The following is a 22,742-nucleotide window of genomic DNA, read 5'->3' as shown; positions in this document are numbered from 1 at the left end:
CTTACCATCCCAATAAACATATTTTTTGTTATTACCAAAGAGGAGGGTATCCCTTTTGCACATTTTTAATGTTCTGAGACAGAATTTCCCTTGCAAAACAATAATACATATCATGCCAATTCATCTATTGGAAAGGACACCTTCAACACTCTTCTTTCAAACACCAAGTTGGAATGTGGTCGCAATTGCATTTTAGAAGTCAATAAAGTTTTTTTGACTTCTAAAATGGAACTCATTCAAAAGAAAAATCATTTTCAGTAGAAAACTCTGAATCACAGTGCTAGCACCTGTCAAAATGCTTAATATGTCTACCCCTAGATACCTTTCTGTGATTGAAGAGTTGGACTATGGTCAGCCTTATTTTATTGCCTTCTTTCTGCAATATAAGCTTTTTTGTGATAGGCATATTACCAAGAATTCGTGGGATGAGGACTGAAGAGAGATAAACATATATTTGTATAAACACAAGCTCACTGCAGCCTTGCATGTGTATAGCACTAACTAGACCTTAGAATTCAAAGTCCATAATGGAATGCCCTCATAAAACATCTGGGCTTCTGCCCATTCAGCTGTTATTGAAGCGGGGAGGCGGATGGAATAAGGTGTGCCTGTTCAAAGAGTTCTAAATGTACAGCTAAACATAAGCTTATGTTCCGGCCAATTGTGAAAGTGTTAGCAGAGGCTGAGGTTCAAGGGCTTGGTTCAACAAAATATTCTGAAAACACAGATATAGCACAGGTCTGTCATCCACATCCAGGTAGAAATAGACGCTTAGTCAACAAAATGCAAGCTAGGCTTACATAAACTTAGAAGCCCTGGTCAAAACCATGAAAGACTGGACCAGTATGATAATATGTGACAAACACTAAAATGAAATAGAAATACCTCATGCAAATAAAAAGAAAGGATGCTTGGCTGTCATAGTCTTGAGGATGACTGAAACCTCTAGGTAGGACTCTAGTGGCCAGATGTACAACCATTTGATTTTGCAAGTCTCTAACTGCATAAATGCCCTTGTGTCTCATTATTAGGAAGGGACGCCCTTGATAGACCCCTTTCTAATAGCGACTCGCAAACCCAATTTGCGAATTGGTAATAGCTTACTGAATCGCAAATAGGGCTTTGTACATTTAATATGCTTTGTTGACGTCACAAAAGTCCTAATTCTGAGACTTGTGACATTTGCGAGCTGAAAAATGTTTAGTATGTCTGGCCCCTATGAGAATACTTTGTGTTATTATGTTGATGCTGTCACATCAATAAAACACAAACTAAGGGCCTCATTTATGAGCACTTTTAATCCGCCAGAACACTGCATGAAAGAGGCATTCCATGGGTGTTGCTGTGGGTGGTCCCACGCGACACTGTTGGAGAAATCGTAAAGCCTGGGAATGAGTCAAAATCTAACGCAACCCCTGGTGTGGCGTTAGGGAGGCCCAACAAAGAGACATTTTTCATTTCTCCTCGATTTTTCATTTTTCTATGTGTGTTGCATTCTGCAGCACACACAGAAAGAAGAAATTACATAAACTGATTGATTTTGAGCAGGAAGGTGTCCTTCCTGCTCTAAAACCATCACCCCTAAAACACAGGCACCCAAGGATGCCTGTTTTGGCTCATGGCAGCCAATTGGGAGCCAGCACTGGGGTAAAGGACAGGAATGCACCGTATCTCATAGATACAGTGCATTCCTGCTCTTTTGTTTTGATATAGGGCAGCTTTGCAAGATTCCTTGCGGCCCTGCCCTATGTCAAAACCTCATAAAATAGGCCCTAAGAATCTAACACAAACACAATCATACGCCACCACTTGAATCAGCAAGAAAGAGGTACGGTGGGGAAGTCATATTTGTGTGGACTCTGTGCAAAGACATGAGCAAATACTGTGGATAGGTAGGTATGGGTGGGATAGCTGAATCGTAAGAGCTACCATCTCTGGTCCCCCAAAAAACCCATAGTCCTTAAAAAACCCTAAACCAATGAATGTTCTTGGACTTGATACTTAGCTACACCAAGTGAATGACAATCTCATCAAACTCACTGTGTGGGAAACAAACCAAGATCTTTTTGCTTAGCACAAGCAAATTAGTCTGACACGCACATCTTCATATTATGAGCATGACGAAGAGGGAAGATGTCATAATGAGGGAAGTTGGTATTTCTAGTTTGTGCCTTCATGTTCGTTATGTGGAAGGTGTGATTGGGCAATTCTTATCGAGATTTGAAGTGACGTGGAATGTCAATGTTCTGTGTTCAGGAAGGCTATATAAAATGTTAGAATGTAATACCTTCAAGGAGATGTGCACTTGTGATTGCTTGCAAGTTCAGTGAATGGAGCAGTGTGTTGTTGTGTAATGTTAGAAGATGTTTGGGGTAATTGGGGTAGTTGGAGTGGCTTGTATTCATGAATGCAAGTTCTGCTAAGTAATAGAATTTGCTCCTGATTATATGGTAATTTTGTTTTTCACATTTCAATTTTGTATTTATCCATATTTATTTTGCGCTTAGTGTAAAAAATGAATCTGCAATGGGTATATGTACACATTTATTTAATCAAGAAATGTTTACATGTACTTGAATAGCCAATGGGGTTTAGCCATTTACAGTACAATACAGTCATTTGAGACAATTTGCATTTAAAATCGAAATAGACAAAAATATAGAAGGGTGTGTCTATATTTATCTGTAGAAATCAGTACAAACTGAAACCTTGGAGCCTTAATCATGATTTACCCAGTTCATATTATTTGTCTTGACCCTTTGAGAACTAGGCAGACACACGGTCTACACTCTGGTTTGGAGAACTAGCAATCTTGTGCCCATAATGCTAGTGGCCTCACCTTTCTTCCTGTGTCACACTTCCTCCAATTAAAGATAAACATTCCTTTTTCATATCAGATGGAAGTTTCTCATGGTCTGCATTTGATGGAGGGAACATAGCTGAGGGAAATTGACACTTAAAAATATGAATCAAGGAAGCCCCAAGTAGGTTGGCACAAAAGATTACTTTGATGTACATCACATGATCAGTTCAAACTTTAAATAAATGGTCACTGCTCACGATGAAACTGTTCAACTTCCTACTAATCAAACAATGGCTCAATTGATGGACCTAATGATATCCTTTCAATTTAGGAGCCATATTTGTTGTTCCAGTTGGAAAACATTGCAAACACTCCCAATGTGAAAGCCTTGCGAGTTCTCTCAATTTGAAAGTCTTGCAAGTTCTCCCAATCTGAATCCTTTTAAGTTCTCACAATCTGAATCCTTTTAAATTTTCACAATCTGGAAGCATTACAAGTTCTGCCAATCTAAAAGCCTCACAAGTTCTCCCTGTCTGAAAGTTTAGCAAATTCGCCCAATCCAAAAACCTGCAAATGTCTACCATTCTGGAAGCCTTACAAGAGCTGCCATTCAGAAAACCTCATAGACTCTCTTAGTCTGAAAGCCTTGCACATTCTTTCAATCTTAAACTTTGCAACATCTCCCAATCTAAAACCTTTCAAATTCTCCTAATTTAAAATCTTTACTGGTTCTCGCCCCCTGGAGGCCTTGTGAATTCTAGCGCTCTGAATACCTTGTAAATTCTCCCACTCTAGAAGCCTCGCTTGGTCTCCCAATCCTGAAATTTTGCAATATCTTCCAAGTGGTAGTATTAACAAGCACTAAAGGAAACACAAGGACCAAACGTTGGGGGTTATAATGTTGACCATTTACACAACCAAACAAGTAAACAGGGGAGAGTTATGTGTAGATTTGATGACATTTCTATCTAATAATAATGCACATGATCTGCATGTTTGTTCTACACATTTCACTAAATACAGGGACCATCTCAAGGACGGAAAGAACATGCAGGGTTGCCCAAGCACATCAAAGAGGAATCCTCTGCAGAAAGCTTTTGCCCAGGTAAATGTTATGTCGGATAAGACCTCAGAGGAAATGTTTATCACATTATTAGTAATTATTTAAAGCCAGATCCACCTACCTTCCTTATTGCTGCACAAGCAATCAGAGTCCTCATTACATAGACACCAAGGGCTGACTCAGCACATGGTCTTTGTAGCATTTATGTCTTCTTTAGCTAAGAGATGCACATCTGAAGCTAGTGTGAGGAGCTCACTCTCCAGAGAAGAACCCCATGGCTACTTCTCCAATCTAACAACTTCACAAAAAGAAATCTGACTAAAGAGCAACAGTCGATTTCTGCCAAGGCTGCCATGTGTGTTCTGCACAATATATTTTCACTGCACTATCTTAAGCTTATAATGGCTCTTGCTCTCATGGCTTGGTATATGGTCACTGAACCCATCAGTGAGTTGCAATACCCTGACAGCTCAATAACTGAGGGTACTTTAGCATATATATCAGCACAATATTTTGGGTGTTTTTGGACACATGTGAGTTATGTATTCACTGGAAGTGCATTCACTCTTTGGTCTGCTTTTACTTTTAGTCTGTGGTGCAATCACTTCACAAATGTCAGCAAGTGTTTTGTAGGAAATTATTGTTTTCAATGAATGGATTTAAAAAACAATACTTGCAATGTACCTCAGTACTGAAAGGAAACAGTTACATTTTTGAACAATACCTTTCTGTCCAACCTTATATCACTTTGAAATCCATCCACACAATCAGAATGATATATTATCCGAATGCATCTGATTTGCTGAGCAGTTTCATACTATAAACTGCTCATGAAATGGGGCGTGTTGGGAGGTAATGGAAACTCATCTGTTTTGTGGAACGATTTCCAAATCCTTTCTTGCAGTAGTGTGTTAGAGTAGAATCTGTCACGAGAATTACTGTTGTCATCATATCACAGTGGAAAATGTAGGGTCCCATTAAACAAATGTTCAGATATTCTGTTTCCACCTATCAGATACCAATAGGTTTCTTACTCTTCTTTTTGTTCCAAAGCTTTACTACTGCATTGGAGTTACACCCCCTTTTTGATTCCCCAGCGTCCTGATATTCACAGTATTTAGTATTTCCAACTTCCAGCGGGCCTCTGCCACCCTTGTTGGGGAAGGGAGGGTCCATATATGGAACCTTTGGGAAACAGAGGGATTCATCTATTTCTATTTATAACTCTTGTCATCTATAAAGTTAGTTACCACGGGTTTTTTTTGCACGTGCCTCCCAGGGTAGCAAGGGCACGCGGTCAAAGCTTTCTCAGTGAGGCAATGTGGAGCACAAGCGCTCAGGAAACAACAGTCAAACAACAGACAGAGCCTTGAAATCCTGTTTCTAAAATTCAATGAGGCAATACACCCTTTTGGTAACCCTTGCCCCACTAAAGCAGTGTCCTGGTGGTGTTTATTGGCTAGGCACTGACTGGGCACAGGTGCAGTTCACTCAAAATAGTCAAAGTGTAGATGGTCGTATCCTTGGATAACGGTTGCAGCCTCTGTGCCGGTTGTCAGTAGGTTGGTGCATGACTGTTGCAGCCTCCAGGGTGATAAGGCTCTTACTTCTTTGACGAGAAAGAATCTCTGACATTGTCATAAGCGTCAGTCTCCTGGGCACACCGCAGGATGCCAATTACATGTTGCTTGGCAACTTCAAAATCTTGGTGCAGTTCATGGCAAGAATTGCTCAGGGAGGCTGCTGGACCCGGTTTTACACTCCTGCTCATGAATTTGCTCCCTTGTAGCTGCTCACTGTCCGTAGTTGTTCCTCACACTGGAACACACTCAGCCTCTCTCCTAAAGGATCTCTCTTCTTGCAGGGTGAGGCACACTCATTCCCTCTCTCAACAGGCGAATGGGCTTCTAAGGTTAGGCAGAGCCTCAGCTATTCAAGCAGAAAGTGCAAACTTCTGGTGAGCTCTTCTCATCGCGGGAGACTGGCTGTCATGCATACGCCAGCACTGGTCACACGGCAGTCCATGTACACTGCTGAGCATTCTCTCCCTTAGTTAAGAAGACCTTAGAACTGGAACACAGTGGAGTGGATATGATTATACTTTTATATACATTTTTCGGTCAAGGGATGTGGATCTATTGTCTGCAGTTTCAGAACTGATTTTAGTTGGCTCTCTTTCAAAAGTAATTTTTTGCAGCTCCTAAGACACATCCTTTGTACAAGGTGATGATTCCCACAGCTATGGCATTTATAAAGTGCAGCATTCACCTAGATAGGTTTCTTGGCGCTATGCCGATTCATTTTTATTAAAAGTATGATTATTCGTTAAAGCAGGTAAAAAGTATGCTAGATTCAAGCAGATGCATCTTAAATAAGGACAAAATGAAGTGTTATATTTTTGCTCGAAAGTCATCAGCCTTCCTGAAGCAGTAATCAGGGACAGACAAAATGGCAGGCCTGGCCAAGAAACCTCATCATCTTGAAAGCAGAAACTGGAGCCTACGACCGACCTATGCCATCCACCATATAGCAGTACTCAGGGAGGAGTAATCTGCAGCCTTTTGCTAACAAGGAGCTGATTGGATTTCTAAGGGATTCTTTTTCTCAACCCTCCTTCCGTTCTGTGTCTGATACGCCATCTTCCAGTGACAGGACCCCAGACAATACACTTTCACTGCCTGGGGAAGAGGTATTCGTGCTCAATCTTGCACCAGGCTAAACCAGGTGCTATCAAATTAGACCTCACAAGATTCAGCACTCAGACTGTCACTACACAGAGTCTTCATACCATATGCTACGTAGCCACTGCATACATGTGCACTCAACACACAAATGGAATACCACCACAAAGTATGGGGTTCACATAACCCAACAGCAGAACCTTACATGAGAGTATGTGTAGAGGCAGAGAAAAAGGCCTTGTCATACTAATGATTCACAAAACTCAGTTTGCTGCCACCAGTACTTTACGTGACTTACATAAGGCATGGACAGCAAGCCTATACTTGCTTTGAGGGCACACCTCATGGTCATAGAACAGGCTAACCGTACATGAGCTGACCAGTGAGACCAACCTGCTGTTTGTGGTCAGCTTGAAATCACACCTAGGTTCCTACCAACCGAGACCTGAGACATTACATTACTTTTCCCTTTTTGGTGTACAATGTTTTGCCTTGAACATTTAACAATTAATGTCTCTCATCTCCCTTATCCAGTTTTAATCATGTTGATGCCCTTTTGCATACAGCACGTTCACAGTCAGAGGGGAGGAAGGAGAGAGAATATTTGTAGTTGAATAGAATCTCAGTGGTGCTCGATTCCCATCAATCTTGGATGGGGGAAAGTGGTGTGGATTTTGGTTTTCATAGCGTGGATTGGAGGGGTGGTCCATGGCCAGGTGCAGAGTGTGGAGGGATTGGCAGTATGCAAGGACTATGAAGAATGGGGGACAAGCTCACTGCTGACTTCCTCAGATGCTTATGGGCAGGAGGAAGAGGGGCAGAATGAAATAGATTGAAAGGAGGACTTATACTTTGTAACGGATACAAAATCTGGGTTTATGCAGATGATGCAGATACATTTGTATTCGAGGTGGAAGAGTTATAACAACAGGTGATAATAGCTATTGAGTTATTATCATGAGTGGGCATTGAAGTTTCTTGCAATCAGGTAAACAGTGTCCGAGTACCCAAGAGGTCACGTAGTGGGCAACAAGCGATGGATCTTGGGCATGACAGTTGTTGGCCAGGTTGAAATCATCATACATTGAAAAGAACAAGCTGGGAGAAAGAGTTCTAAGAGGATGATGGATTCATCAGTGCTCTGTTTGTTAGAGAGAACTATTAGGCAATAGAGAGGGTTAATGTTCAGGGAGGAACATTTAAGATATATCTTCAAATGAGGAATAGTTGAAATCAAGGCAGGAGGCGGGAGTGGTGATAATCAGTTTGCACATTTTTGTCTGTAAGTCCATTACATTATTGTTGTGAAGTTTGAGGGGTGCTAGATAAATAGTTTAGTCCCCGTAAGTGGCCTCTCTCAATGCCAAGTCGTGGCTGAACCCAAGTTTCTAGCTGGTATTTGAAAGCAAAGGCGATTATGAGAGTTGAAGTGATTGGAGACTAAAGTGTTATTCCAAGAAAGCTTCTCAAAGGTCAGGCTATTTCTTGGCGATGCAGTGCCTCCTGGGCTTGCCCAACATCAATTGTGGAGAACAAGCAAGACTAACTACCGATCATACCACTAAGTCGGGTTTTAGTAAGAGTTAACATTGTTTCTTCTTTTTCTTGTTCGTCTTCCTTCTATTAGGATTATTACTATTGTTATCATCATTATTTTATTATTTTTGGAATGATTATTATTATTACTGAAAACCTCAACACCTGAGTTTTTCCGATTTGTCCTTTCTTTTCGAAGGGCCTCTGAGAAAATGCAGAGGGATGTTGAGCTTGCAAGCTCACATGTATGTCCCAACTAATTCCAATAAGTCCAGTAACTTCTGTTACAGGTTCAGCAGTTAGCAACCTACCCCTGTAATTTTAACCAGATAGATAATGGAATGTGAGGAGTTTGGCGCAGGTAGTACAGAAATCTGCATGTTATGCCCCATTTTCATGCAGGAATTGCAATTGGGTGCTATTTATCTCACCTGATAAATACTGAACCCTGTGAAGTCAGAATATATGTGGGGTGCGGCAAATTGAGCATCGTTTCTGCCCCAACAGTAATTGGGGCTGTAGAGTGTCAGTTTCTCAGATTTTCAGCTCACCAATTAGTTGCAATCTTCAGTTTTGTGCAGTGTTTAATAACTCTTTTGCCTTCTTTTTTTAAAGCAAAAACCTAAGCTTTACACTCCGGATGAAGAAAGGAGGATGCTTGAAAGTGAGGTATGCTATACATGACACTCTGGGGAAGTGAGGTATAATTTTGCATTTGCTGCTTTGCCATTAAAACATACGTTTCAGGCGATCAGTATTTACACCGGGCTTCTCTTTGTAAAAATATTCAATACATTTGCCATCCTCACTGAATTTCCATCAGGCACATCTCTTATATATAGCACTGCTCCTTAGGTGGTCTTTTTTGATATTTCAGTTGTGCATCTCTTCCACACAGCACTATTTCTGCTATGGTCTTCTATGGTGCTCTTGCTGTCCAGATAAAGTTCTTCCCCTTCTTCCCTTAGCCTGTCATAACTCAAACCTAAATCCCCTCAGCATCTTATATATAAATTCAACTATTGCCATATCCCACCCTAGCTCCTCCACAGCCTCTTCACCAATAGACTCATCAGCCCTCTTCCCAATTGAATCACGTGTCTGGCCTATCAGCTCACTTTCTCCGTCATCTACCAGTAGTCGGTTGAGACTCATGAATTCATTCTCCCCTCTATTCCTGATGGATGTCACCCTGAAGTGGCTGATCTGTAGCAACACATACATGACTATCAGACCCTCCTCTAATGTGGCTATTCACCTAACTAAACATGGCCCCACCAATTTCAGAACAAATCCATAGCCTGCTACCTGTGCAGCCAGCTCCACAATTTCAATATGCCTTACAGATATACGGAAAGAATCTCAATCCAATCCATACACCAAAACTCCTCTGTCCCACTCATCAACTGCCCTACCTCAAATTACTATCTAAACCTCTCATTTCCACAATGAGTGGGAGGGTGGTCAATTTATATCAATACATTTTGTTTCTAAAAAGAGAAGGCTGGGCATTGTCTGCCTGCCTTGTCACTCCATTTACCTTTTCTAGTTCTTCTTTACCCTCCTCTGATCTGTCTTTTCGTTTCTTGGTATCTTTGTCAATCACATGAGCATCATTCCAAGATCACCAGTGTTAATGTTGACTTTGTTCAAAGGGGGCCCACTCATTGTTTCCAAGGTTCACATGGCACATAGTTACTTAGAACTTTGGCACAAGTTGCAGTTATCTGTGTCATAATTCTGTATTATGTAATTGCGGAAAAGGCACTCCTCAGATATTTTTTATTTCTCTGTTGTCCTTTATGTTTTTGACCTGTTGGTATGAATAAGGCAGTATGTAAATAAATTCAGCACGATCAAAGTCACAGACTGCCTGATGTTGTGAAATGGTCCATCATCTAAATCTCTGTTTGAAGAATTTTATAAAAGAAAGTCTAGATCCAACAGGGAAGAAGATTTAGGGATTTGGAATTCTTAACAAACAGATTATGTAGTGCAAGCCAAATGTTGATTGATTAGGATTTATCTCCTAACCTGGCATACCATAAATATAAATTGGATGCCCAGCATATATAATCATTGATGGGATCCATGTCAGATTTACAGGGTATCAAAATGGATACAAATGTGATCAAATTAAATCCAATGAATCTGAAGGGAGCTTATGTGTGTGTGTGTGTGTGCGGGTGTGTGTGTGTGTGTATATATATATATATATTATAATTGTGTGTGTGTATATGTGTATATATGTATATATGTAGATAGATAGATAGATAGACAGATAGATAGATAGATAGATAGATAGATAGATAGATAGATAGATAGATAGATAGATAGATAGATAGATAGATAGATAGATAGATAGATAGATAGATAGATAGATAGATATGGATATATATATATATAGTCAATGGTGATCCTCAAAATCTGGTATGGATCTGGACCTTCTGGACATACTTTGGATACCATACCTCTGTAACTCTACATTGGTGCTACCGCTGTTTATGTCTAGCATTTCTCCATTCTCCACACCTACAGATCGCCACGCTGCAGGAAGAGATCTGTTATTTGGACCACAGGGTGAGTCTTTGTAAATTTGTTGTGGTTTTGTGGGATCTGGTACAGGTCTCTCTGCGATTTCTCTGGGTTTCATACCTCCCCCACTTCCATAGATCACATAGGACAACTAAACCTTAGGCTTTCTCTTCTCAAATATCCCATATGTGAAATGAAGGTTTGCTGGCCAGAGTGACGGAGATCTCTCGAGGTAGGAGGGAAAAGATCCCCCAAAGCACGATAAAGCTCTGTTGTGTGCTTCTATTGTCTGCTGGTCAGAGCGACTGTGCATACTGTGCTCAGACTCTCTATGTGTACATTGTATGTAGAAGAGCAAGACCTAATTGCTCACCTAATGCCTACATTGTTACATAATGGAGATGTGACAATGTGTGGGGAATGTTTTCCTAAATAAACAGGTTTTAGCTCTAAAGATATTGAAAATGTTTAATAAAAGTGTATGACAAGGCTCTCATAAATATTCTGGAGTTCTCACTGTGGGAAAAGGTCCAAGAATTGTAACCTACCATACCAGAATGGGTATCAAACAGCAGTCCCACACTTCCTACATGATGAGGCTTGCTAAGAGAACAGGAAACGTACATGTAAACATGAAATTTGGCAATGATAGGAAGCATATGGCCAGCCCCTTGATTCCTTATGACATGACCTAATGTGGCTTTTTTTGTTTGAAGTTCAAGCTGTACACACATCTCTTGTAGACAGGCATTTCTTGTTGATAACCTGGACATGAACTGAAGATATGACTATGAAATATTTAATTCACTAGGCCCTATATTTTGCGCAGATGTAATATTAATCACAGTTTAAAGGGCATCACAACGGTTGTTATGATTCTTTGTAAGGTGAACAGCATGAGCCTTTACTGAGTATGTACTGGGAGCTATTCATGGTGAGGAAATATATAAGTATACTCTTAGGGAACACATTGCATATTTGAGTTGGACAGTGGACTCTTAAAATTTTGTTGTCCTCAGTTTGAGTTTGACTTTCCTAGGGTGATGTATTGAAATGATTTGTGGTCTGAGAAGAGCGTTGATGAGGTGAGGGCTGGTCCAGAAGATATATGGCGAGGGCTATGGCATGACCTATGGATCACATCCTTAGCAGGGCCTATTCCAGCAATGGGGCTGGCCTCTGCTCATCTTGATTTGGATGGCTGGTATATGACTACTAATTATGAGCACATGTTTGTGTGTTTATGTGTATACATGCGTGCATTTGTGTGTGTGTGTGTGTGAAGTCCAACCATATTCAACACATTTTGATAAAGTTCTATTCTCACTTTTTGATTACTCCAGCTGGACCATCTGAATAGAATGAAAATGGACATAATGCAGCAGGTGAATTCTTATCTAAATCCTTTTGTTTTTACTGTGTGCAAAGTGGGAGTGCAGATTATCGAGGACATCACAACATCGAGTGCTGTAAAAACAAGACTGGTTTGTGATTAAAAATGGATTGCATTAGATTGTTTTTCATCTGAACAGGGTTAATAAGTAATAGATGTGTACAGGGCACGATGTACAAAGCTTTTGAACAGTGGTAAATCCTCATATTCACAAAATGTGCGGGTTTGCAACAGCAAAAACGTTTTTATCTATTTGCTCAAATAATTTTCAGAAAAGTTTTACCAGTTTTTAAAATGAGTTCAGAATTGGTTTATGAATCACTGTGTGGAAGAGGTCTTTTTGAGCATCCCGTCCAAACCAAAGTAATCTGGTTGTATACCATTCATAAGAGTTTGACTCCAAAACAGGGGTGATAACTTATTTGTAAAAGGGAAGGGGTCATCTTTGGAGCTCCTTCCCTTTGTGAGTCTGAATACAAAATTCGGGGGACAGAAGTAAGTGGAACAAGGGACCAACTCACAGAAAATATTTTGGAAAGCAGCCCTGTTTCTTTCAAGGAAGTCAGAATGCTTTAAAAATAATCGTTGTGAGAAGCAATTTCTGGAAGGACACCATCACTGTAATTGTAGCCAATCATAGTAAACTGCGAATCGTGAGCTGTCTAATGAATATTCATTAGGCAGAGTGTTATTTGACTCACCACGGCTCCTTATATTTCCACTGCACCCCTGGTGCATAGGTCGGTCTACAAATTCTGTATACATTTTCCGACCGTCTTCTATAAATCGATTCCTACTTAGGGGTCGATTCCGATTTCGGTCGGAAGGGCTCCGAACCTTGTTCGGAGCCCTTCCGACTGAATCCAAACGTGTCGGACGGATTCCTTTCCAACCAAGCCATTCTGATGAGCTTGGTTGGAATAGAATCTGACTCAGATTTCCGGATGGCTTACGACGGGCTCAGAGAGCCCGTCTGCCATCCGGAAATCTTCAGTACTCCCCCGGTCGCCTCTTTACGACCAAGGGAGTACGAAGGCAGTTTTTTACTGCCTTTTTGTGCCGGTGTGTCCGGCACAAAAAGGCAGTCAGAAACTGTCTCTGGGGGCCCCCAGCAGGGTCCCCATGGGTGTGAGGCTGCCAATTGGCGGCCTGGGGGCACCTATGGTGCCCCCCGTTGATCCCTGCACCCGGTGTCAGGCACCTTGGGGTGCTGGCCACAGGGTGCAGGGATGAACTGCACCCCTGAATTTCACAATGGAGGCATGTATTCCGCTCGGAATTCATACTCCCATTGTGAAGTATACGAGTGCGACCGAAAAGGGTTCGGTCGCATCATACTTGCCGGGCTGTAACCGAGCACAGCAGGTCGGTTGGTTACGGCTCCTGACCGATGTCGGACTGACCTGAGTCCGTCCAACATCGGAATCGGCCCTAAAGTACTTCTGTCCTTAAGTGAAGTGTTGTGTAAAAATGGAATACATCTACTGTAAAGAGCAATCTACACAAAGCAAAGATCTAGTTTATTTCATTTTTTGCAAAAGAATAAAAAATATCTTGCATAGACATTTCACACTTGAAAACACTCACTTTTTAGCTTCAGAGATTATTTTGTTTTCACCTTCCATTTAATTATTCTGCAGAATGAGTATTGTTGCTAATTCCTTGTCTTCTGCCAATGTTTGTTCATTTGTGCAGGAGATGTGTAATTGTTCCTCCAAAACAGTGTTGTGTGAGCTGTGTCAGAAATGATTTCTGCTTCCTCCAAAATGTATAAGACAAAAAACATGCACCTAACTTTTAGCAGGAACAAAAATCTTGCCTCACCACACTAACAATAGCTGTTGCAACAAAGAAGATGTCATTCTGCAACTAACAGGAATTGTGTTCTTTTTCAGTTGAAATATATATTAAGCCAAAGGGGTAAGTGCCTAATCTAATTTCCAATGTTTTTATTATATCTTTCAAGCCATACTGTACAGTTGCAATTGTGAAGAAAGGTTCAATGAGTGATTATTATAACACTTTTGGTACAAGCATTTTATTTGATGCCAAATAGTTGAAGTTTAACAACTTATCTGCCTATTGTTCCCACATTTGTAGCAAATTTAAGACCCTCTGAATGGTTGCCCTATGACCTTCCACCATGGTGTGGACCCTTAATATCACATCTGGATAAACAATACAATATGTGATGGTGGGAAAAAGAGCAATGTTGAAGAGAAAAGTGAAGTGTGTAATCTCCAGACAAAGGGAGGTTGTGTAGCTGGAGCACATCGTCAGTAAAGCCTAATGTCAAGTATTGTACTGGGATGGAATGTGTATCTGATTGGAGCATGACTAAAACTGATTTATTTATAGCTAGTCAATGTCTGGAGTGACAGAGTGGACAAGAAAAGATATCCTGGAAAATGGCCCGCACTCAGATTATACCTCACTGGGGAGGCCTAAATATTGCCAAAAACAATTTGGGTTTGCTTGTGTTCCCATTTGGACGGGACCTGGCCTATCAGTTTGGGCTGAACTGTTCCTAATGGAACTAGATCAAGGATGACTAGCTTACAGCTGATCCTTGTCTGAATTTGCATAGTGGTTGAAAAATAATGGCCTGGAATGAAGCCCTCAGAATTGCAACCATCACCTTTGTTTTTTTTGTTGTGTTAAACATCTCACTTCATGACCTACTGTGTCCATCATTTCATTGTTCATCTTTTGGGGTGGCACTGATAGAGCGCGCAGGTCACCCAACCAACAATTTCACCACATATGTATCGGGCCCATAAACTTCAATTTCTTCATACACATTAATCAGGTGACCTAACACTCTACTATCAGTAACCCAGTTCCTTCCTATATGTGTTCTGTTGTACCCGACTTACCCATCCGCCGCTACGGGTACCTAATGACCACGATGAATCAGGGAGCTAGCTGTGAAGAAAAGGCAGACAACCAAATACGAACCTTTATATATATCTCTGCATTTCATAAAATAACCACAGACTACTGGGAAGTTTTAAAAGTTTTATCTAAATTTCAGATTCAGAAAGCATACAGTTTATTACCAATAAGCAATCAATAACCAAGATAATAAAAAGCACATAACCATAAAGAAAGTAAATCAGGGCAACCATTTATGAGTCTAAAGGAAGATAAGAACAATAAAATATGCTAAGCAGATTTTCAGGAATGGAACTCAAGAATGGATAACTATAAATGGGCAAATTTATGCACGTACTAGAATTTCACTACGGGGAAATACCTCAAAAGTTGGGTGAGAATTTAGAAATCCTATACATCTATAGGAAGGGTAAAAAGTTGGAACACGCTATAGTTCTAGGAACCTTACCTCAATCAGCTTAAAAAGAAAATAATTATAAAACCACATCTATATTTCATAAACAAGTCTGGAGAAATGTGCTTAAAGGGAGGGTAACTTAGAAACATACTAGAAACAGCAATAACGTAGGAGCTTTCATTCAGTAGCTTTGCGAAAGCATGGAAAATCAATTATGCGCAAAAGTGTGTCTTTATTAAAGCAAAAGACAGAAAATAGAAGGTGCAGTATAGAGTTTTCAGTACTATATTTACCTAGAATGGTGTGAAGACCAACCCTGGCCACGGATCAGTCAAGGACAGGAAAAACCCCAAGGAAGGACAGTCATCAAAGGGACAGCTGGTGCAGAATGGACACCCCAGGACAGGACAGGAAACCCAGATTAGGATCAGGACAGGACCACCAAGGAATGACCAGCACCCGCAGTTTGGAAGCAACGCCTGCGCTCCACCCTCTCTGCAGCTATCGGCCAGAACCCCGATTGGGTTACCGAACTCCCCAGCAAAGTGCTTCGCCAGTACTTAAGGTTTAGTAAAACCTCTGAGTCTATGGATATTTCAGACAGAGTGCTCCGCAGCGCTCTGTATTCAGTCACCTATTGAGTGCGTTGGGTCAGTGACAGGTCAGCTATTCGGACAAGTCGGACAATTTCTCTAGCTAAACCTAGGCTAGTTATACTGTTTTCGGGTCAGTGTACCACCCCCCAAATGTTGCAAGTGTAAGAATCCCCAATTTCGATTGGTCCTCAAGTAGGATAGGTCAACACACCAATCACATTTGACTTCTACTAGCCGGGTTTTACATATTCTGGGACCGCCTATTGATTTTGGGGTTCCCATGACCTATTTTACAGAATACAAAGAAAGAAATACAAATGTTTCAAATGTAGAACATTTCGACTTTTTTGGCTGGGTGAAGGTGCATCTTCCCAGGCACATTTTGGCCGCCACCTCTGGTTGGCAGTCATTCAATGTCACCGGCCGAAGTCTGTCATGCGCAGTAAAGCATCTTAATATGGAGTCTCGAGCATCCCATCAGACCCTCAATATCGCGGTACATGAAAAGTAAGCGAAAACAAATTAAACATAGAAATAAGTGAATACACTGTATACCATGAATAGCTACTCTATACCCCTTTACTTAAAATATACTATTGCGTGAGAGTTTTAATGCAAACAGACAATAACATAAAACATTAGCGCAAGCTTCACCATGTGAGGACACAGACAGCCATCTTAAAAGCCAATGCGCAGGCGCAACAGATTCCCACCAGAACTCCAAGTACGTCATGTCACGTGAGTGTGACTAATGCATGCGCAGAAAGAAAACCCCGCCAAGCAGCGGCCATTTTAGTTACGAGCGTTATTGAGTTAGAAAACATATAGGCAAGCATCACTAGGACACCCAAATGTCAGAATAAAGGGAATTAGTAAGACAAACAGGTTGAATTATATTGTTATAAGTTATTCGAGGTTCATGAATCCAAGCAAGTCGCGAAATATGCGAATCCTTGCTCCATCAATCCCCTCTTTGATGATATTTACTATCATCACTAAAATCAACGGAATCAGATGCCAACTTTCACACTTTGTTCATTTCAATTTCTTCCAACATTCGATTCAGTTTTTCTTTAACCTCTTTATTAGGGTGAGAATTCTTCACCCTTTTATAAATCCGATTATTCAGTTCTTCTAATTCAAGCTCATCCACATTCCATTTCACACCTCTCTTATTCACAGTGTAATTCTTTTGGTGTTTGCGACATTTGCAACAGACAAATATGAGGAATATGATGAAACCTATTACTGCAATTGGCATCAGTACCTTAAACAAGAAACTTTTACCTAAATTAGAAAACCAATGACCTACAGCGGAGAGACCATCAGTGAGTCTCTTCCAGGCACTATCAACCTCCAGTGGTTTGAGTTCTTTTTACAAATTTGTAATGTTCCTCACATACTTTTTGATTTGCACACTTTTGTCCGGTATGTAAGTGCAACAATGTTGCGCTTTCAACATCCGGCAGACTCCGCCCTCTTTCCCTAATAAGGTGTCAAGAGCAAGTCTGTTCTGCAAAACCATAGATCTGATCGCAACCATTTCGGTATTGACCAATAGAAATCCATGAGCTGTGTCAGTAGACAACAGATCCACTATCGTTGACAATTTGCAAATTCTGTGTGTGTTTAGAACCACTCCCACTCCAGGTATCAGTGCACTAAAGATACTACCCATTATTTCACCTACGCTTTCCCTTTTACTACGCACTAAGCCATTAGTGTTTTCACTGCTTCCAGCAATTTTATTCAGATGGTATATTTTCGGGAAGACAATGCCAAAGTAGCAGCTTCCATACCAGTGATCCGGCAATTTGAAATAAGCCTTGTTTCCACATATATAATAAATTCCGGGAAACACAGGTTCTGACCCATTTTTGAAACCCCAACCTCCAATTACCTTGTAATTGTGTTCACATTGACTGGAACCAATGAAAATGTTATTATAATAACTAGTCTTTTCTCGGTGAAGACACAGTTTCCCCTTCCTCTCGAAATCCAGCAACAAAGCAGGACCAGCCCCACCATTTGAGGTGCTTTCCATGTTTTCAGCCCATTTAGGAGTTTTCTGTCTTTTATCATTTGCCTTTCTTTGGAAACTTTCCCTTCTTTTCTCTGCCATGTTTAAAAACATTTTCTCTTGTTCATGTAATGAACAGGTCAAGTTATCTCTGTGTGCTTCATTTAAATCTATTGTACCTATAGTCAGAAAGTATTCTCCCATATAACGTGTCACGTCACTTTTGGTATGTACAGGATTCAGGTTTCCACGTATAGGAAGTTCAGAAAATATCACGTCTGAGTTAGAGTAGTAATACTGTAACGGTCCTCTTTTGTAAAATAAGCTAGCTAAAATGCTACAGGAAATTCCATATGTTAGTGGCAAATGGTGGTATGTCACTCCCTCAGCTACAGAAGTAGGTAGCTTCATGCACACGTAACAATCTTCTATCTCCATAGTTTCTACATAATGCACTAAAAGGTTTGCGAATACATTTAAAGGTGTATGGTTCTTGATTCCGTGATAATGCAGTCCCTCCTCATCTGGTGCTTCTAAGTCAAATCTTGTTTATCTAATGCTAAGTGCTTTCTCACGTCTTTCTACACTTTGTGTTGTCAGTTCTTCAGTTTCTTTTGTCACAGTCTGTGTAGGGTCAATATTAGTATTTTTGCTCACCATATAAGGAATAAAAACTGTTAGTCCTATCCATAATATTAACACTATGGCTGCACTACATATGCATACTTTGCAGCATGTTTTACAACAATTACGTCTAGGCCTTCCATTCACATTTGAATCAGACATTTCCGCTCAGAAGAAGTTCTCAACCCCTCTTTGTAACTTTGCACAGGTAGCTTACTCTGAGCAACTTCAGGTTGGTTCGTCTTCTTCGGCAGACTGATCAGCTGTCTGTTCTTCATCACTTTCGTCAGTTATCTCAAGATCCTCAAATTCCTCCAATATCAAATAAGTCCATTCAGGATCTTGATATTTTTCGTTCAGTCTTTTTATTCAATCACTTCTTCTTTTGGAGCTTTCTCCAGCTTGCTCGGCTATACGCGAACTTTTCCTTCTATGCTCAAGTTTTTCTTCTACTGTCTTTAGTCTCAGTCTCAGTCTCTTAATAAATCTTGGTTCATTATTTTTCTTTTTCTTGAGTCTTTTAGCTGGCACTGTGGTTTGGCTTTCTTCTAACGCTCTTTTATTCTCGTTTGTTTGTGGCACTTCTGCTTCTGCTTCTTCCCTTCCTGTCTGACTAGTCCCAGATCTTACATCTATTTCTTCTGCCTGGTTTCTAAGCTGGCCTTGTTCAGGAGAATACTGGATTTGACTTTTGGGCGTTTCAATTTCTGTGTCCTGAACACGTTCATCTATTTCTATCTGATCCTGTTCAAGCACTTCGAACCTTTTATTTTCTTCCGCTTGAACCTTCGCCCTAATCTCTATCTGTCCCTTTTCAATTTCAGGAGTTCTTGGAGGTGTGTCGATCACTTGTTCTGTCCCTGTCTGATCTTCTTCTCCTTCAGATTTGACATGGATTTCGATAATCTGATTGTCTTCTCCTATTCCTGTCTCTTCCTCACTATTCCACTCTCTGTCTGCGTAGGTTTGACTTCTTGTTCTGATTGGGTCATCAGTCAGGTCGATTATGGGTATCCACTCATCTTGACTGGTGCTCGGTTGTTCGTCATCAGCTACTTCAGGACCAACGTCTGGAGACCCCTCAGCTGGACAACCTTCAGCGTCAGTTTTCTCGTCTCTGATCACCTTCTTGGTATGGCTGGCATGGATCCACTTTGGAACGCCGGCACACTTCACCGCTGTCGTGGTCACCAGTATCACTTGGCATTGTCTTCCCCACTTCGGTGCAAGGCAATTTGAACGAGTATGCTTCTTGAGTACAACCCAATCGCCTGGAACCAATTTATGGACTGGAGTTGTTGGACTGGCGACGGCGTCTTCCCCAATCTAGCGAGAGATAGAACGCACTTGGTCACCCAGTTGCTTGCAGTACTCAAGTACCAAATCATCAGAAATGCTTATCAGTTTGTATCCTGGTACCCATGCTTGTCTCATCACTCTTCCCATCAGTATTTCATGGGGGCTCAGGCCTGTTTTTCGGTCTGGAATACTTCGGATTCCCATCAGAACAAGAGGTAAAGCCTCTATCCAGTTCATGCCAGTAGATTCACACATCTTCCCCAATCTTGACTTGATAGTGCCATTTACTTGTTCCACTACTCCAGAAGCCTCTGGACGATATGCACAGTGCAGCTTTTGTGTAATCTTGAATGCTTTACAGAGCTGATCGATTACCTCATTCTGAAAATGCCCACCTCTATCTGATTCAATTGTGACTGGAACCCCGTCCCTAGGTATTAGCTCTCGCAGTAACAACTTGGCTACAGTCATGGCGTCATTCTTTTTGGCTGGGTAACCTTCTACACATTTTGAAAACAGGCAGACAATGACAAGGACGTATCTCATTCCTTTACAAAGGGGCAACTGAATGAAGTCTATCTGTAATCTTACAAAGGGACCTCCTGATTTCCCAATTTTTCCCATTTCAACTACGGTTCCTTTTCCAGCGTTGAACTGCTGACATGTCAAGCACTTCTGGCAAAGTGACTCTGCTACTTTCCTGAACTTCGGGTTGTACCATGTTTGTTGGAAAACCCGAACCATGGCATCCCTACCAACATGTGAATCTCCATGTATCAGTCTGGCCATAGAAGCAAGCAGGCGTCTAGGCAACACAGGCATACCATCAGGGCCCACAATGATACCATCCTCACTTCTCTGTCGACAACCAAGCTTCCTCCATTTTTCCTTTTCCTTTGGTGTTGCAGCATGCTGCCAATCTCACAATTTCTCCCATGTAGGCACCTCCTCAAACACCATAAGTTGGCAGCTGTTTCCATATCCCCCCAATTTGATGTTTACAGACATTCGATGTCTGGCCCAATGTTGGGCCACTTCGTCAGCATATCGATTTCCTACTGTCACATGATCAGTGCCAGATTTGTGAGCAGCACACTTGACCACTGCCAATTCTTTTGGTAACTGGATTGCTTCCAGTAATTCTTGTACAACTTTTCCATTTCTGATAGGAGTACCTGAAGAAGTCAGAAACTCTCTCTGCAGCCACAATTGGCCGAAGTCATGCACAACCCCATAACAGTACTGACTGTCAGTATATACTGTTATTCTTCTATTTTTCCCAATTTTACAAGCTCTTGTCAATGCAACCAATTCGACTACTTGTGCAGACTTTACTCCAAATAGACAGGATGCTTCTATAGTGCGTGATACCGTGACTACAGCATAAGCAGCACTTAGGCCTACAAGTTCGTGTCTCAGACATGAGCCATCCACAAACAGCTCGATATCTTCTACAGGTAGGGGCATCTCTTTGATATCTGGGCGTGGTTTAGTACTGAACTCAGTCAGGTCAATGCAGTCATGCTCGACCTCTCCCTTTGCTTCTGCAATCATTGACTCAGGTAGCAAGGTTGCTGGGTTTAGAATGTTACACTGAGTAATGACTACATTTGCAGCACCTACGAGAATCCTCTCGTACTTAGTCAGCCGACTAGGGGTGAGATACTGGGGTTTAGTCCTGGTCAGTAAAATTACAACAGCATGTGGAACATACACAGTTACAGGATGTCCCATAACAATGGACTCGCTTTGCTCAAGACTCGTGCAAGTTGCAGCTACTGCTTTCAGACATCCAGGCAATCCAGCAGCCACTGGATCCAAGGTAGCAGAGAAGTATGCTACTGGACGTCTAGTCAAACCATGCTCTTGAGTCAGGACTGACAGTGCACAATTATCTCGTGTGTCACAAAACAGTGCAAATTCTTTGGAATAATCAGGCATCCCTAAAGCAGGGGCTGTACACAGACATTCTCGTAATTTAGTAAATGCTGTTAAGCTTTCATCATCCCATTCTACTGGGTCCTTTGCTCCTTTTTTCGTCATTGTGATCAGAGGTTTGGCTAGGACTGCAAATCCCACAATCCACTGCCTGCAGTAACCTAGGAACATTCTGACTTCTTTCTGAGTATTTGGTAACTGCATGTTTCGAATTATTCTGATTCTTTCTGAAGTAACTTTTCTGATACCTTTTTCTATCTGGTGCCCCAGATATTTCACTGACTTGGTACAGAACTGCAATTTGTCAGGTGATACTTTATGTCCTCCTTCACCTAGGTGATTCAGTAAGGCAATGGTGTGAACAACACAGTCTTTCTGACTCTTAGACGCCACCAAGAGGTCGTCTATATATTGCACCAAAACTGAGTTTCCAGGTAAGACTAAAGATTCAAGGCACTTTTTCAACACGTGACTGTCGAATGCAAATGAGAAAAGAAATTTGCTGTCTGGATGCAATGGGATTGAAAAGAATGCGTGACATAAGTCAATCACAGTGAACCACTTAGCATCCCAGGGAATCTGATACAGCATCACTGCTAGATTTGGATCAATAGGACAACACGGAACAACGATTTTGTTTACCTTTCTCAGGTCCTGCACTACCCTGTACTTGCCACTAGGTTTCTTAATTCCAATTATGGGTGAGTTACATGGGCTACTCATCACTTCTTGTATGATGTTTGCTTCTAATAATCTTTTTATTTCAATGGCAACTCCTGCTCTTACTTCTGCACTCATTTTGTAAGGTTTGGTATTGGGGTAAACTGCATTTTCTTTCATGGCTATTTTGACTGGGTCAAAGTTTGCCATCAAGCCTACATCCTTTCCAGTAAAGTCCCATACTTCTGGTTTCACTGTCTTTTGGAGTTCTTCGGGTAAGTCTTGTATAGTCAGTTGTTTAG

General features: G+C 41.2%; 1 protein-coding gene and 1 long non-coding RNA gene across 2 annotated transcripts in view; both read left to right on the top strand.

The window, feature by feature from the left end:
* The first annotated feature begins 3,836 nt into the window (after positions 1-3,836).
* On the top strand, positions 3,837-10,666 carry LOC144775057 (uncharacterized). The gene is made up of 3 exons (XR_013600545.1): positions 3,837-3,908; positions 8,699-8,752; positions 10,622-10,666. It is a non-coding gene; the product is annotated as an uncharacterized LOC144775057 (long non-coding RNA).
* Positions 10,667-13,909: 3,243 nt separating this feature from the next.
* The window catches only part of LOC144765671 (uncharacterized), a 164,693-nt gene continuing 155,860 nt past the window's right edge, over positions 13,910-22,742 (top strand). The window contains exon 1 of the mRNA XM_078650333.1: positions 13,910-13,931. The gene's annotated coding sequence lies outside the window, so the exon portion shown is untranslated. The remainder of the gene's footprint in view (positions 13,932-22,742) is intronic.

The sequence above is a fragment of the Lissotriton helveticus genome, chromosome 1_1 (genome assembly GCF_964261635.1).
Source record: "Lissotriton helveticus chromosome 1_1, aLisHel1.1, whole genome shotgun sequence".
In the NCBI taxonomy this organism is placed as follows: Eukaryota; Metazoa; Chordata; class Amphibia; order Caudata; family Salamandridae; genus Lissotriton; species Lissotriton helveticus.
This window is presented reverse-complemented; position numbering and strand designations above follow the sequence as displayed.